This window comes from Chionomys nivalis, chromosome 2 (assembly GCF_950005125.1).
Source record: "Chionomys nivalis chromosome 2, mChiNiv1.1, whole genome shotgun sequence".
In the NCBI taxonomy this organism is placed as follows: domain Eukaryota; kingdom Metazoa; phylum Chordata; class Mammalia; order Rodentia; family Cricetidae; genus Chionomys; species Chionomys nivalis.
This window is the reverse complement of record NC_080087.1, coordinates 35,974,008-35,986,915: the sequence shown is the minus strand read 5'-3', so window position 1 is coordinate 35,986,915 and position 12,908 is coordinate 35,974,008. Positions and strand designations below refer to the sequence as shown.

Genomic DNA, 12,908 nt, shown 5'->3' with positions numbered 1-12,908 from the left:
TTTGGTTCCTGTCCTGGAACTAGCTCTTGTAGACCAGGCTGGCCTCGGACTCACAGAGATCCGCCTGCCTCTGCCTCCCGAGTGCTGGGATTAAAGGCGTGCGCCACCACCGCCTGGCCCCCAGTCACATTTTAAACTCATCTCCACCAGGATGTAAAAATGTGACGGCCATGCTCAGCATTAGTTACTTTTATATTGCTGTGACGTGTGTTGACTCTGAACCCAAAGTGATGCAGAACAATGCAGTGCACGCGGCAGAGGCTGTCCACCCCATGACACACAGGAAGCAGCGAGAGAAATACGGGACGAAGAAAGCTATACTACATCCTGTAACCTACTTCCTTTGCCTTAGTCCTGTCCCTAATTTTTGTCACTTCCCAGTAAGGCCATCATGTGCATCCATTTGGGATTAATATGCTGATAAGATCAGGGTCTTCAGGATCCAATCATTTTCTAAAGGTCTATCAGTTGACAGCTCACCTTATGTGAGTCCAGGGGGCATTACATAATAAGCCATAGACACATTGTCTCTTATTGCAGGTCCTCTTAAGAGCCATATTTTTGTCACTATATGTCATCAAACATAGCCTTCAGGTGAGAGTGATGGTAAAGAAAGAGGACCAAAGCCCTTTCTCTGGTTTGGCAGAATTGAGAAATTCCCACTTACAGGGCGGGAGGTGGGATGTGGGGTGAGGAGCAGGGCAGGACATAGCCTGCCCCTTGTAGCTTGATGGACATCAATTCAAAGGCAAGAGATGAGTCAACATCTGGATTCTGCTTCTCCTGCTCAGACTCCAGCAGGAAGTCCACCTACAGGTGGATCCAGTCCATGCTGAATAGTCAACAAAAAGCCTTGGTGCTAGATCTCTGTGAGTTTGACGCCAGCCTGGTCTACAGAGTGAGTTCCAGGACAGCTAGGGCTGTTTCACAGAGAAACCTCTTCTCAAACAAAACAAAACAAAACAAAACAAAACAAAACAAAACAAAACAAAACAAAAAGGCCTGGTACACAGTGCAGCTTGCAGAGAGAGGGCCCTGACTTTTCTCCCCTTGGCTGCTGCTGATGGCAAGGTAGACGAGGCCTGTAAGGGCATTAGACTAAGGTCTCATTAGCCAAGGACATTTGGTAAACAGAGGGGCCTGGAAGATCCCAGAGATCACAGTCAGAGGCTTAGTTTCAGAGATCTGTAAGTCTAATTGACTACTTGTACCCCTCACTGTGACTATATATTCGAGTTTTATTAACAAAATTAACAATTAAGATTTTTTTTTTTTACAAATTCGTTTTGCAACCATTGTCTGGTAGCTCTCAAATCAAATTATTCAATAATGCTGTTCTGAGGCATTAACTAAGTATGGGATAACTATTAGGTTATAAGCAACAGAAGAACAATTTCTTTGATTTACATAGTCATTTATGTTTTTATTTTTAAATATTTATTGCCCTTACTTTTATTTTTATGTATGTGTGTAAGAGAAAGTCACTGGTATGTGGGCATTCCAGGAGCCCAGAAGAGAGCAGTAGAGCTGGAGTTACAGGTGGTTCTGACCCAGCCATTGTGGGTGCTGGGAACTGAACTGTGATCCTCCGGAAGATAGCCAGTGCTCTTAATGGCTGAGCCATCTCATCAGACCCCGAGAGCACAGTCTCTTCTCAGCCAACTTTAAATTTCTGTGGAAGAAAAACAAATCTCAACCTCCATCCATCAGCAGCAGACTTGAACTCTCATGTAAACAAATGCTCAAAAGTAACATTTTATTTATTTATTTTTTTTTTTGAGGAATAAAAAGACCTTGATATTCCATCCTTTGAGTTACATTGGGGGCAGAGCTGGGACAGGAAAGAGTTGGAGTGGGATGATTAGGAAGGGCTCAGGATCACTCAAAGCCTAGTCCACTTAGTTCTTGTATTGGAACGGCTCATCGCCAGTCTCGTTGAGAAGGCAAGTGCGGACGATGGCCTCTGTCACAGCAAAGGGGTCACAATTGGCAGAAGGGCGACGGTCTTCAAAGTAGCCCCTCTTCTCCTGGCCGACAGTCCGGGGAATGCGGATGCTGGCACTGCGGTTGGCAACGCCAGCAGAAAAGTCGTTGATGTTGGAGGTTTCATGGAATCCAGTCAGGCGCCGGGCATTGTCCAGGCTCCCCTTGGGATCGTAGGCGCGAATGTGGTACTGGTGCCGCTTGCTTAGTTAGTTTCTCAATGGCCTCCTCAATGTACTTCAGACCGTTCTCCTCCCGCATGGCCTTGGTGCTAAAGTTGGTATGGCAGCCGGCACCGTTCCAGTTCCCAGGGATGGGCTTGGGATCAAAGGTTGCTATCACCCCGAAGTCTTCACATACACGATGCAAGATGAAACGGGCCACCCAGAGATGATCTCCCATGTGGATTCCTTCACAGGGTCCTATTTGGAATTCCCACTGGGCAGGCATGACCTCGGCATTTGTTCCTGTAATCTTGACTCCAGCATACAAGCAGGCCCGGTAGTGAGCCTCCACGATGTCCCTGCCATAGGCTTTGTCTGCTCCCACACCACAGTAGTATGGACCTTGGGGCCCAGGGAAGCCATTGGAAGGCCAACCAAAGGGGTGTCCGTCTGTTCCCATGAGAGTATATTCCTGCTCCATTCCAAACCAGGGGTGCTGGTTGCTCACCATGTCCATTATCCGTTTACAGGTGTGTCTTAGATTGGTCTCTGCAGGCTTCCGGTTGTACTTGAAAACTTCACAAAACACCAACTTGTTGGGCTCTTTGCGAAAGGGGTCCCGGAACATGGCGACCGGCCTGAGATACATGTCACTGTTGGAGCCCTCAGACTGAAAGGTACTAGAGCCATCGAAATTCCACTCGGGTAATTCTTCTACACACTTGGGCTCGCAGTCCAGGGTGCGGGTCTTGCAGCGCAGCCCTTCGCCGGTCCCATCAACCCAGATATACATGGCCTGGACTTTCTCACCCTGAGGCAGGGACATGTACATTTGCTTGATGCTTTTGTTCAGGTGGGAACTTGCTGAGGTGGCCATGGTGGAAGGTGTTCTTAGTGGTGGCCGGCGGGATGATGGATGGGGTGGACAGGCCACGAAAGCGAGACGAAGAGAGCGGAGAGGAGATCGGTGTGGGGCTCAGTCTGTGCGCTCAACTCCCATTCTCGGCTCTGCGAAAAGTAACATTTTAAATGTGCATTTCTCGTCAGATATCACAGGAAGCAAAGAAGATCTCTTTTGTCTGGACACTGCCGTTCACAGAGGCAAAACACTCCCCTTTGGAGACGTGTGCTGTCTTCTCCCAACTATCATCAAAAGCACGGTGAAACCGCTAAACAGAACCACTCCTTGCTAGAATATTGAACTGCTGTGGCTACCAGGAGCGAGAGAATAGCAAAAGGTGGGCAGAGGTTTAGTGGGGGTGTGTTTGCTGTGGAAGGAAGCAGGCGAACAGGAACAGCCGGGAAGTTAGAGCAACAGAGGGTAGAATGGGTGCAGGCTAGAGGGCTTTGGGAGCTGCCTGGAAACTTCAATATGTATCACAGGTGTGTGTTGATAGGGACTAGGTGTTCCATTTTGGGAGGTAGGCTGGTGTAGGGGCAGCTGAGGGAAGTAAGGGCTCTTCCTGACAAACAGCAACCCACTTCACACGTTTCTGAGCAATGTTCATTTCAGGTTTCTGTTTATCGGCTAACAGTTTTTCTGGTCACCCAAGGGCTGAGCCCAGGTTGTCATTTATGACATTGTCATTGGTACAGCCATTTGGGGGTTTAGGAACCCACTTGAGACTTGACAACTACCCATTTGTGTGCATAGTTTCTTAACTTTTGAGTCTTGGCCCCTTGGTGCTAGGTAATTCTTGGTCACTGGAGCTGGTCCTTGTAGAGTGAGTCACATGTGGAATGGCACCCTTGACCTGAACTCATTAGATGCCAGGAGCAAGGATCAAGATTGCTCCATACCCTGTCACATGTAGCTCCGATGGGGTGGCTGGTGATTAAAATCGCTCCACTGTGAATCACTAATGGTCAGTAACTTGGCGATGCTCTTGGCCTATGTAAATCTGGCTTAAAGGAATACTAATATGATTTACATAAGATTTAAGGAAGAACACGGGTGCCCTTCTAGACACTTAACTACTTTGGAACTGCGTGAGTTAACCTGTAATAAAAGCAATTATCAAAACCTATCTTTTACGAAAGCACTTGCTGTCATTTCTGTGGGGCCCAGAACTTCTCAGGCACATCTGCCCATAGGTTACCCTCCGCCTGGTTGGGGTTCAGTCAGCGATACAGGAGAGCTTAGCTGGGGGACAACGGTGAACACAGAGGCCTGTGAGGTCAAAAGTGGAGCTCAGGGCAAAGTCCTGGCTTCTGGTAAAGTCTGCATATGCATCATTCTCTGGAGAACTCATTAATCCTCAGTACAATTACCAAGATAATCAAGGATCTTTTTTTTTTTAAAAAAATTCCTCAGTTACCCCTTTAAAAAACTATCTATCTCATGTTTATTTATTTCACTGTGTTATGCAAAGAATATTATTTATTCCATTGGTTTATTTATTTATTTATTTTGGTTTTTTCGAGACAGGGTTTCCCTTTGTAACAGTCCCAGTTGTCCTGGAACTAGCTCTTGTAGACCAGGCTGGCCTTGAACTTACAGAGATTCCTCGCCTGCCTCTGCCTCTTGAGTGCTGGGATTAAAGGTGTGCGCCACCACCGCCCAGCTTATTACATTGTTTTATTGACAAGTAAAAATGTATACCTGTAAAGATTGTGGAATGATTTCACCAAATGAATCATCATATATATATGATCTTATTTTTGTGTGTGTCATGAAAGCCTTGAACATCCATCCTCAAGGGCTGGTGAGATGGCTCAGTGGTTAAGAGCACTGACTGCTCTGCCAGAGGATCCAGGTTCCTACCCCAGATCCCAGCGCCTATATTTTGGCTCACAAGCATCTATAACTCCAGTCCTAGGCGATCTGATGTCTTCTTCTGACCTCTGCAGGTGCTACATCAGACATGCCATGTGGGTAAAATATTCCATACATATAATATAAAACAAATCTAGAATCTATTCTTCTTGCAGTCTTAAAGTAGAAGTGACATTGTTGTTAACTATAGTCACTGTGAAGTGTTTGAGATTGTTACTCCTGTCTAAATAAAATATTGTATCCTTTGACCAAAATCTTCCTCATTTTCCCTCTTCTTGCTCAGCCCCATTCAAGATGACCACTGAGAACAGGAACCGTGACATTAAGTATGAGCAGTGTGACAGCTATTTGGAGGGCCTTTCTTGGCATTCAGGGAGTGAAGACAATGCTTATTTAAAATCAAGGTAATGACTCTTATGAGCAGAATATTATGTCTGGGAAGGTGTATTGTGGTGTATGAACATAGAATTTTACTTTTAACTTTTGTGAACAGCCCAACTGAGAACATGGTGGTGTCATGAGTAAAGAGCTGTCTCCTCAGAGGGTTCTGTAATCCTTTCTAACAGACCCCTGCTCACTCAGTGCAACCAAATGACCTCCTCCTATTCCCTCTCCAGCTGACTGCAGGACGTCATTGTGTCCCAGTTAAAGTCTGAGAAGATGGGGCCTCTTACTCAGCAGGGCCGTTTTGATTATTTGGCTGAATTTCCCCATCACTTCCCTTGGCTGGACACATCTGTAGCCTTCTTATTTTTCTGAAAATCAATGTGCTCGGTTCAATTAGCTTATTTCTTTAGTTTTTTGAGAGAGAGAACTGAAACAGATGGATTTATGGAAGGCAAGTCTTCTTTACTTCTACTTGGAATAAAGTTTTCTGCAGCCTACCTTTCAGCGGTTGAAGGCCAACATAAACTCAGTCAGCAGGTTGCTGACCTAAGAAGCCATGGCTTCCTGGAGTTTCCTCGAGCGAAGCATTCCCTGGGAGTTGGCAGGAGATGGCAAAGTGCCAGCTTCACGTAAGAAGAGGACTCCTGCCTTTGGAGAAGATGGGACCACCTCATTCATTGCCCAGCAAGGGGATTCTGAGGACATGGCTCAGAGATTGTCAGCCAACATTCTCTATGACACCCCCACCACCACCCCGCTCCAAGCACCTCGTGATTTCTGTTCATTGCACATCTCCTGCTTGGGCAATAGCATGGATCTTATTTGCCAACCAACAGGAGAATGACGGCATGCTGTGAAAATGCCTGTTGACTGTGAAAAAGCAGTGTTTGTCCCTGATTCTCAGCTGCTTCTCAGGTCAATCATTTTCTCAGTGGGAACAAGGCTGCCCAGATAACCAAAGGGGTTTTGTTTTCGTTTTGCTTTGTTTTTTCTGAATCTAATTCTAATATGAGCATGCCTGTATCTATGGATACCACCCAATACAGTGAGATGAACGAGGTGGTGATTACACTTCTCAGATCATTCAGCAAATATACCTATTGAATATAGATTAGGCTATTCATTACAGAAAGTCAAAATAGGCCTGCTCTCCACCCCCACTGGGCTCAATGATCTTAATCAGAAAAATCACTCAAATGGCATTTGAAATACAAGATGAAAAGGACAGGTAGAGGAAATTATGGGAGCCCTTTTGCCAGAGACATGGGCTGGCCAAAAAGTCAGGGAAAGCCCCTGAAAAGAGTGAGGGCTGAATAGTGGGGCTGTGGAGGGGGAGGAGGGGAAAGATCTACAGGGACATACTTAGTTGAGTTAATGCCCCCCTCTTGTAGGGGTTACATGTCCCCTTTGGAGAACAAGGTAAATGTAGCTGGGCACAGAGAGCCAGTGAAGATGCGATCAGAAGACCATTCAGCTCAATGGTTAGTGTAGGCCTTTATCCTACAGCAGTGAGCATGTATTAGGAATAGGTTTGATCAAGCATCCAGTGGAATCGAATTTACCTTACATCATGCAAGTGATTAAAAAAAAAACTATTTCAAAATCAGGTTATGAATACGTTTTGGCTCAGTCTGTAGAGAATGAGTTAAAACAAGGTGCACAGCATTAACCAATATGAATGTCTTTATGAAGGGAACTTATGTTGATGTAAGTCATATCAGAGAGCAAACAAGCGAAACAACCAAGGTCATGTTTCTGTATCAGAAGGAGTCAAGACTGGACACAGCGTGCACTGGAGGGGGTCCAGGGACTCACACAAAGTTTTCAGAACTCCAGTGGGGAGGCCTGGTCTAGAACACTGAGTACTAAGGCTCTCAATGAGCTTGAACAAGATCTAAGGCCTAGATGAAGAGGCGCCACTCATGTAAATGGACCAAAGGGCAAAGACAAAGCGCCTACCCATGGGGCCATAGCAGCCTGGAGATTTTGCTTTGTGATGTTGGGATCATATTATTTTTCTAGACCATATTAAGCACCGATACACTTTGAACATGCCTGTCTTCACAGAGCAAAATCCCACTGGCTACATGCAGTTTTAGTTTATAGTTTGGGGGTTAGACCCTGAGAGCAGACATACACACAAGATGCTAAATAATCATTCCTTTAGGCCCCAGGACATTCTCTGGTAACTATTCCACTCCATCCGAATTTCTTCTTTTTCATTTTTTCTGGTTTCCCCGATTACAGCTTTATGTCCTTTTGTGTCCATTTTGCTAATTGTTTTTTCCTCCGGATGGGCAGGTGCCTTAAAGGCAAGCTATAGGAGAGCTGGCCATTGTTCTCCCAGTCAACTTTTGGACCCACAGGAAATCAGCTAGCATGCCGAACCAGTGTGGGTGCTCAGAATCCCACAGTGATTCCTGAATTAGATGTGAGAGACTGGCTGAACTTCACCTGAGGGGAAACTTTTCTACTGGCCGGGGAATGGGCCCAGGGAAGGATGTTTTATTTCACTGTGTGCTATTTAAATGGTTTACAATTTTTGCATACATGACTTTTATTTATCGCCCCCCCCCCACTAATGCTAAGAAAATAGCAGATATGCCCTTTAAATACAGACATCTGTCAGGTGACCCAGATCCTTGCCATTTTTTTTTATACAGGATCATTTCAAAGCATTTGTATGCATTGACTTGTATGGCTCTTCAAAGCAATTTCACACTGTAAGTGCTCTTATCTTTGTTTCACAGATGAGGAACTGGTATAGGAGGTCCTTCTGTATTTGTGTTGCTTTCATTGGTTATTAAAGAAACTGGCTTGGCCTAGTTGATAGGGCAGAACTCAGGTAGATGGGGAAGACAGAACAGAATTCTGGGAAGAAGGACTGAGCGGCAGATGCCATGAATCTCCTGCCTGAGGCAGACGTAGGTTAGAATCTCACTGGTAAGCCACAGTTACATGGTGATACACAGATTTAATAGAAATGGGTTAATCAAGATGTGAGAGTTGGCCAAGAAGAGGCTAGATATAATGGGCCAGGCAGTAATTTAATTAATACAATTTCTGCGTGGTTATTTTGGGGGTTAAGCTAGCCGGGCGGCGGGACGCAGCCCACTCCTCCTTACAAGAAGGAACTAGGTGAGGCACAGAGATGTTGGATAACTTGTTTAGGGTTGCAAGGCTATAGGGGCAGTCCCGGTCTCTGAGCTCATCAAGACAGGAGCTGAAGCACATAGCTACCACCCACTGCTTCACCCAGGACTGCTCTGGTTGTTATTTGGCATCTGGCCTTGGCTGTCTTGATTTGGTTCCTGAGAATATCTATCCCGACCTGTTAGAATGAGGTCCCTGGGAGTAGATTTTTACCTGAGGAGCCAAAAGTCCTTTTGAGCAATCACTCAGTGGGGGAGGAAAAAGCCAAGCGTGGGTACAGGATTGCCTGATGTCTGTCCTCGGACTATCTTCCAGACTAGTCTTTGTAACATTGTGGATGAGTTATATGGTAGATGGTTGTAGTGTAGTGCATGTCAGGAATAAATACAACAGAAAAAGAAGCCATGTTTCCCAGTGATGGTCACGAGAGGCTAAGGAAAAACTTACTCCATGTAGGAATCTCCTTGCTTGGCGCTGATCCTGCTTGGTTTGACTTGGACGTGGTAGATGTGTTAATTTTCCATCACTCTAACAAAATGCCCAAGGCAAACTTAGACAGAGAAAGGGTTTATTTTGGCTCAGCATTTTGGAGGTTTCAATCCACAGTCAGTTGATTTTGTGGCTTTGGGTCTGTGGTAAGGTACCAAACAATGGCAGAAGTATGTCACAGAGCAAAATAAACCACTAACCTCATGGCTAGGAAGCAAGTGATGAAGAGAGCAGAGGGTCAGAGTTGCACTGTCCCCAGCCACAAACATGCCACCCATGACATAAAGTCCTCCCTCTGGACCCTTCCTCTTAAAAGCCCTGCCATCTTCCGATAGTGCCTTTGGGAGACAGGCAGGCTACAAACTCTAGGGGAAGGTGACAGAAGTGGGGCTGCCATCAACAGAGTTCAACTTTCCAGTTAACAGTGAGTGACAGGATCCATTCTCACTGCTCTGTGAAATGGGCCACAGGAAGCAGCGGGTCCCAGTGCTGAGAGAAAAGACTTGGGAGACATATGGAGTGAGTTTAGACATTCCTGCAAACACTTCAAAGGAATTTTTGTGATACTTGAAATGTCTTCAAAAATAAACTGAAAGAAAAAAATAAAAATAAACTGGAAGAAACTGGAGAAACACTCTTGATATTGTTTAGTTTGATGCTGGGTACCAGCTATTTGATGACTCTTTAAGAAAGAAATTGAAGCAGAAGTTGGGGACAAACTTCTTCTGCTGTCCAAATTCCCTTCCTTTGCATAGATGTTTGCTTAAACATGGCCCCCTGTAAAAAATCTCATGCCTCCTTTTGCTCACCTGCCACTTCCCGCTGTGTTTGGCTTTTCTTGACAACACACTCTGTTGCAAAAACTGATTCACTGTTGCAAAAACTAATTTTTTTTCCTGTATTTCTGAAAATTACCAGAATATAAGGGCAACAAAACCTTTGTTATACCCTGTCCCTAGAACAGAACAGTAGCTCGATGTACATGCTTTTTGATTGAATGATGCCCATCCATGGTTCCTCACCATGGCTCATCCTCTGGGTGGAGAGCATCAGAGCTGTACAGAATAAAGCTACCACACTTAGAAATAAAGATACAGGATGACCACCCCATCTGAAGATCTAATAAACAACAAGTGGCGTTATTACATAGCTATGTCATGTGGAATATAGAAATTACAATCTCACTGAAAATAACATTGTTTATATGAAATTCAACTGAGTCTTTCAGGGAATCACACTTAGGTGATTTGTTTTTCAAATGTAGTTTATTTTCTTAGAGATCCTGAAAGTTTTTAAATTAAAAGCCACACTGCATTTCAAATTAAGAGTAATACCATATTTCACCTTGGTTGTAACTAGATAGAATTGTCTCCCATCTTTCAAATGTGGAAACTGATTGATAGCCCTTATCTTGTAAATAAGGAAAACACAAGGACCAAGAAAAGGACAATCACACCATCATGAGACACTTCAATCATTCTCTGAGTATACTTTGCTGGGTGTGTTTCCTGTGCTTGTCACTGTGAGGGACTAACACCAGGTAACCGTTACACTGATATTGTTGGACAAAGAAAATAGGCAGCTATAGCATACAGGAAATGCTTGACATCTAAAATCCTGGTGTTGAACAAATCCATCGATTGTCTGGAGGCTCTCAGGAAGGAACACTACCTGATTCCATAGGCTGTTGTCCAAGGTCAGCTCCATCCTGCTTTGGGCCTGAGGTCCCTGCTTCTTCACTGGCTTTTAGTGGGAAGCAGGACATTGTTTCTGCTTCTAAAGCTGGCCTGTCTTGCATGGCTCTCCCATATCTGTCTGTCCGCCTTCATGGTGCTCAGTGGTGGCTCAAGTGTTTCTTGTGCTTTGCATCTCTGACTTGCTGTACTGTGTCCCACTTCTTTTGCTATTGCTGAAGGAAGTAGTTGCTTGATCCCACTCCTATAATCAAAGATAACTTCCATTTCTTTGATTCCATAACTAAGGCTATTCCTTCAGCTACATCTATCTTGCCATGTATTGTAGCATATTCACAGATAAAATGTCAAGGACGAAGATCATCGGGACTCAAATCCTGCTTACCATAGCTACCTCTGACCTTAGGAAAACGAAAACACCACACGCACATGCACACACACACACACACACACACACACACACTCCACACACCACACACATGCATGTGCGCACACACACACCACATACACTATTCATGATTGATGGTGGCTTGGGACTAGAAAAGGAGCGTTGCCTGAGATGACCCAGAGCAAAACATTGGATACCATGTTTATTTTAAATAAGGCAAATGTATGGTCTAGTTTAAAAATAAGTGAATGTCAACCAAAAATTAAAAACTGTATTAACATAACTTTTGTATAATTTAACTATGCCGTGGGTGCTCAGCTTGGATGTTATTTCTGGCGGAATATGTGAGGGTGCTTGCCAACAGATGATGCTGGGATCGGATCTATTGATGCAGTGAAGTAGGTTGTTCAAGTGGGCGGACATCACTCAGCCCGTCGAAGGACTATGAAGAGTAGCGTAAGGAAGACTTTACCCAGTTTTCCTCCCCACCTGCCTAATTGACATATATCTTCTCCTTATCTGCTCCTGCAGTTCCCAGGCCTTTAAACTCAGGCTAGCTTCACCCCTCCAACATTCCTGAGTTTCCAGCTCACAGACACTGGCCCTCACTCAACACCATTGATCATATGACCCAGTTGTTTATTATAATCTGCCTCACCTTCCCGACTTCCCTCTTTACCTTGCTGATTTTACTTCTCTGGAGAACCCTGACTTAACACAAACAATCCAGCAGTTCTGTTTCAGGGAATATATACATGGAATCAAAAGCAGGGTCTTAAGGTGATCACTTGCATGCTCATGCCTGTAACAGTGCTACTCACATTAGTCAAGGGGGCAGAAGTAACTCAGATGTTCATTGGTGGGTGAATGAATAAGAAAAATGTACTATAAACATAGAACGCACTATTATCCAGACCTAAAAAGGAAATTATGGAACATGCTATAACATGATGATCCTATGCTAAGTAAAATTGTATGGTCTATCTAAAGTAGTTAGTTTCCTAGACCCTAGAATAAGGATACTATGACCCCATAGTTAAGCAAAGCTGGTCCTGGCTCTTTTTGTCAGTGGCTTCGCTAATATGAATGCTCCAAGACTACGTTCATGGGATGGGGACTGACTCATCCCATCCGCAGGCATTGCTTCAGATAGGATTCTCATGGATCTTCAGTCTCTACTTCTCTGGATTTCATTTCTGTTCCTGGAAATAATCACTTGCTCAATGATTGGCTGTGGGAATGTCCAACTCCTTCATCTATATCCCATTCTTAACCCAGAGCCAGTTATCTTTGCTCAATGTCCCTCAGTGGAAAAATGTTACTAAATACAATGAGTTTAACAATACATTTTGATCATGAATGCACCAGAGTTTATAGGATGGGAATATCAATCATCTTTCTTTTCATCTAGGTTGTAAAACTAAGAACCTGGTCCAATTTGGCTTGCATTTTTACTTCATTTACTGATAGTTTTTTCTCTTCTTATCACCTACAAAATATAAAAAAGAATATATATCTCAAATATTCTATCAAAAATATTATCAAACGTTCTATGTATGTACTTATGTATCTATCATCTCTCCGTCTCTCCTTGATCCATCTGAGGCTGTTATGGACTGAGTTCTGCCCCCTTTCATTTGTGTCCTGGTATATAACACCTAGTACTCCAGTAAACAGCTCTGTTTGGGTCTAGAATTGCAACAAAGTTAATTAAGCTTAAACAACTTCACTATAATGGGTCTTCATCCAATACTCTTAAAAAAGGGGGAATTAGAAACAGAATGGGGACCATGGGAACACATCAAGAGAAGACAGTTATCTGCAAGCCACAGAGAGAGAGAGAGGCCTCAGAAGAAGTCAGCCTGCCAGCATCT

General features: G+C 44.3%; 1 pseudogene; it reads right to left on the bottom strand.

Moving 5' to 3' along the window:
- Positions 1-1,861: 1,861 nt before the first annotated feature.
- On the bottom strand, positions 1,862-3,111 carry LOC130869793 (glutamine synthetase-like; annotated as a pseudogene).
- Between the last annotated feature and the right edge of the window lie 9,797 nt (positions 3,112-12,908).